At 51.6% G+C, this 5000-nt stretch overlaps 1 non-coding gene across 1 annotated transcript in view; it reads left to right on the top strand.

Annotated features, from left to right (window-relative positions):
* The first annotated feature begins 4357 nt into the window (after positions 1 to 4357).
* The window catches only part of LOC124566087, a 1910-nt gene continuing 1267 nt past the window's right edge, over positions 4358 to 5000 (top strand). The window contains exon 1 of the ribosomal RNA XR_006970762.1: positions 4358 to 5000. This exon is cut by the window's right edge and continues 1267 nt beyond it. This is a non-coding gene — a ribosomal RNA (small subunit ribosomal RNA).

Genomic DNA, 5000 nt, shown 5'->3' with positions numbered 1-5000 from the left:
AGAGCCATCAGAATACAGATAATGTATACAACTGTCCGTATACATGCTGAAAGACTCTGCTCACAATCACAACCACACGTCAGCCACACACCCTTATCACGCACTACTCTCTGCCTGTAACACGCACACAGACAATATGTAAGCACCAGCATGGAACAACACCCAGTGCATCCTCTCCGCCACATTAGACAATCCACACTGTCATAACCAGACTGGGAGGTCCACTCAGAAAACAGAATATCCCACCCACCCGACAACCACCATTGCTCAGCCAAGCCACCAACACCCACACATGTCCTACACAGGGGTGCACCCAACATCACAATACTGCCTCCTCTCACAGCACACAAACAATGGCAGGAATGAAAGACACAGGTCTGCCACAAGCATGGAATGAGAGCGCCGCCTGTCATGAGCCAAAGGTGCATCCTGACGTGGCAAATCAGATGATGCCGCAGGCATCCACTTACTATAATCACAATCAACAAACCGGCCGCCCCGCCCCGCCCCCCATTAAACCTTTCCTTACAACAATGTGTACCTTAACCTAACCTATATCGTACCGTAACCTAACCTATATCGTACCGTAACCTAACATATGTCGTACCGTAACCTAACCTATGTCGTACCGTAACCTAACCTATGTCGTACCGTAACCTAACCTATGTCGTACCGTAACCTAACCTATGTCGTACCGTAACCTAACCTATGTCGTACCGTAACCTAACCTATGTCGTACCGTAACCTAACCTATGTCGTACCGTAACCTAACCTATGTCGTACCTTAACCTAACCTATGTCGTACCTTAACCTAACCTATGTCGTACCTTAACCTAACCTATGTCGTACCTTAACCTAACCTATGTCGTACCTTAACCTAACCTATGTCGTACCTTAACCTAACCTATGTCGTACCTTAACCTAACCTATGTCGTACCTTAACCTAACCTATGTCGTACCTTAACCTAACCTATGTCGTACCTTAACCTAACCTATGTCGTACCTTAACCTAACCTATGTCGTACCTTAACCTAACCTATGTCGTACCTTAACCTAACCTATGTCGTACCTTAACCTAACCTATGTCGTACCTTAACCTAACCTATGTCGTACCTTAACCTAACCTATGTCGTACCTTAACCTAACCTATGTCGTACCTTAACCTAACCTATGTCGTACCTTAACCTAACCTATGTCGTACCTTAACCTAACCTATGTCGTACCTTAACCTAACCTATGTCGTACCTTAACCTAACCTATGTCGTACCTTAACCTAACCTATGTCGTACCTTAACCTAACCTATGTCGTACCTTAACCTAACCTATGTCGTACCTTAACCTAACCTATGTCGTACCTTAACCTAACCTATGTCGTACCTTAACCTAACCTATGTCGTACCTTAACCTAACCTATGTCGTACCTTAACCTAACCTATGTCGTACCTTAACCTAACCTATGTCGTACCTTAACCTAACCTATGTCGTACCTTAACCTAACCTATGTCGTACCTTAACCTAACCTGTATTGCGCCTTAACCTAACCTGTATTGCGCCTTAACGTAACCTGTATTGCGCCTTAACGTAACCTGTATTGCGCCTTAACGTAACCTGTATTGCGCCTTAACGTAACCTGTATTGCGCCTTAACGTAACCTGTATTGCGCCTTAACGTAACCTGTATTGCGCCTTAACGTAACCTGTATTGCGCCTTAACGTAACCTGTATTGCGCCTTAACGTAACCTGTATTGCGCCTTAACGTAACCTGTATTGCGCCTTAACGTAACCTGTATTGCGCCTTAACGTAACCTGTATTGCGCCTTAACGTAACCTGTATTGCGCCTTAACGTAACCTGTATTGCGCCTTAACGTAACCTGTATTGCGCCTTAACGTAACCTGTATTGCGCCTTAACGTAACCTGTATTGCGCCTTAACGTAACCTGTATTGCGCCTTAACGTAACCTGTATTGCGCCTTAACGTAACCTGTATTGCGCCTTAACGTAACCTGTATTGCGCCTTAACGTAACCTGCATTGCGCCTTAACGTAACCTGTATTGCGCCTTAACGTAACCTGTATTGCGCCTTAACGTAACCTGTATTGCGCCTTAACGTAACCTGTATTGCGCCTTAACGTAACCTGTATTGCGCCTTAACGTAACCTGTATTGCGCCTTAACGTAACCGATATTGCGCCTTAACGTAACCTATATTGCGCCGTAACGTAACCTATATTGCGCCGTAACGTAACCCACATTGCCCCTTAACGTAACCCACATTGCCCCTTAACGTAACCCACATTGCCCCTTAACGTAACCCAACACACGTTGGGCCTTAACCCAACACACGTTGGGCCTTAACCCAACACACGTTGGGCCTTAACCCAACACACGTTGGGCCTTAACCCAACACACGTTGGGCCTTAACCCAACACACGTTGGGCCTTAACCCAACACACGTTGGGCCTTAACCCAACACACGTTGGGCCTTAACCCAACACACGTTGGGCCTTAACCCAACACACGTTGGGCCTTAACCCAACACACGTTGGGCCTTAACCCAACACACGTTGGGCCTTAACCCAACACACGTTGGGCCTTAACCCAACATACGTTGGGCCTTAACCCAACACACGTTGGGCCTTAACCTGCTCTGTAATTGTCATACGACGCGTTAAATTAGTGTAGTGTTGCCTAACTGCAACCCCCGCAATATAGTTTGCTACTCGCACTGCCCGGTCCCCAGTGTATCGCTTCATGTTAAACACCTTGCAGCTATACACTGTAATGTGGATGGCAGCAGGACGTACATGCTCAATGCCCTTTGCAGTTGTTCATTGGCATTTGCAGTTGTTCATTGGCATTCGCATGTGCGAAGCACTTAGCCTACGCTGTGGTACGGCCTGTGTCAACTGTCCGCTGATGTTGTACGTCCAAATCACACACTGTACTGCACATTGGTCCTCATGTACTGAATGATACATCGTGGTACATGTGACCGTACAACGACTGCGCCAACAACGGCGAACCATGCGGTCCAAATGTTGTGCACTCAGCTACGTGTCGTCTCCCTATAAGAGCTGGATTGCAGTGTGGTATGCCCTGGATGGCGATCAGCATGAGCCGTCTGTTGATGTAGTGGCGCGTGTTGTCAGACGTAGTCGTCTCTTCTCACACACCGTGATAGCATGGTGCACTGCGTTCCACATCTGCGACATGCGACAGAGGCCGGTTGACAGTCGTTCGCGCAATGGACATCGCATACGTACGGGGGCCACCTTCCACGTGTTCGCGAAGCGTGCACATGTTGTTGCGTGTATGTGGGCAGACATAGTGTGTCGTGACACCTGACACAGGCATGCAACAATCGTTGAATTTGCAAATGGCGATGGACGCCTACGTTTGCTGGTGACGTTATGCAAATGAACAACTGGTAAACCGTTGTGGTGCGGTTGTTCTCGCTAGAGGTGAATCAGTGATGGCGACGATCGGTTGAGCTACCAACCGGTTGTTCCAGCGATACCCACCATGCCCACGAACGTGAATGGCATCTGGGTGTGAAGCGATACGCGGCGGTGGCTGGGTGGGACCGTCCCCGGCCGGTGAGGGGGGGCCTCCCGGCGTGCTGGCCGCGCGGTGCGTGGGCGCACGCGCTACAGCCGGCTGGTGGGGGCGGCCAGTGGCAGGCGCGCCGGCCGACGGAGGCGGCAGGCGGCGCAGCTGCGCGCCGGCGCACCCTGCACGCGGCGCCGTGCGGCCAAAGTAGGTCCTCGCGGGCCCGGTGCGAAGCGCGGTGGACATCTGCAGTGTGCTGGTCCGATTGAGGACTGTGTGCGCTGAGGATGCGCCGCCGCCCGGCGCTCGGCGCCGCGACGCCGTCTGCTGCTCGGTCGCCTCTGCGGTTCTCGCAGGTGGTTTGTATCGCAGCTGTGCGGACGTGTTGGCGCGTGCGCTGTGCTGGGAGAGTTCGCTTCGGCACCCAAGTGGGGCTTTTGTCCTTCTGTGGCGCTGGCGTTGGAGCTGCCGGTCACCGTAGGTGGCGCGTGTTGTCTCCCGCCGGCAATGCCACGACAGCACGCTCCCGGGCCTCTGTCGGCAGCGGCAAGCTCAGTTGGGAGCACGGGTGGTCGCACCTAAAGCGTCTACTCGCCAAACTCCGGGCGATTGCGCCTCTCTCGAACCCGACCAAGTACTTAGGACGGCGCTGCGCGCCGCCGGGACCTGAGAGGGTTTCGAGGTGTATTGTGCAGGGGAGCTCAGCCTCCTCCTGTTTGCAGAATAATTGAGCGGACGCTTGCGTGTTCGCGCGGGCCCCCGGGACACACTCCCGGGCGGCCGGCTGCTCAGCTCTAGTTGACGCAGCTCCCTGGTTGATCCTGCCAGTAGTCATATGCTTGTCTCAAAGATTAAGCCATGCATGTCTCAGTACAAGCCGCATTAAGGTGAAACCGCGAATGGCTCATTAAATCAGTTATGGTTCCTTAGATCGTACCCACGTTACTTGGATAACTGTGGTAATTCTAGAGCTAATACATGCAAACAGAGTCCCGACCAGAGATGGAAGGGACGCTTTTATTAGATCAAAACCAATCGGTCGGCTCGTCCGGTCCGTTTGCCTTGGTGACTCTGAATAACTTTGGGCTGATCGCACGGTCCTCGTACCGGCGACGCATCTTTCAAATGTCTGCCTTATCAACTGTCGATGGTAGGTTCTGCGCCTACCATGGTTGTAACGGGTAACGGGGAATCAGGGTTCGATTCCGGAGAGGGAGCCTGAGAAACGGCTACCACATCCAAGGAAGGCAGCAGGCGCGCAAATTACCCACTCCCGGCACGGGGAGGTAGTGACGAAAAATAACGATACGGGACTCATCCGAGGCCCCGTAATCGGAATGAGTACACTTTAAATCCTTTAACGAGTATCTATTGGAGGGCAAGTCTGGTGCCAGCAGCCGCGGTAATTCCAGCTCCAATAGCGTATATTAAAGTTGTTGCGGTTAAAAAGC

This window comes from Schistocerca americana, unplaced genomic scaffold, assembly GCF_021461395.2.
Source record: "Schistocerca americana isolate TAMUIC-IGC-003095 unplaced genomic scaffold, iqSchAmer2.1 HiC_scaffold_137, whole genome shotgun sequence".
In the NCBI taxonomy this organism is placed as follows: Eukaryota; Metazoa; Arthropoda; class Insecta; order Orthoptera; family Acrididae; genus Schistocerca; species Schistocerca americana.
The sequence above is the reverse complement of the archived record's forward strand: the minus strand, read 5'-3'. Positions and strand labels throughout refer to the sequence as shown.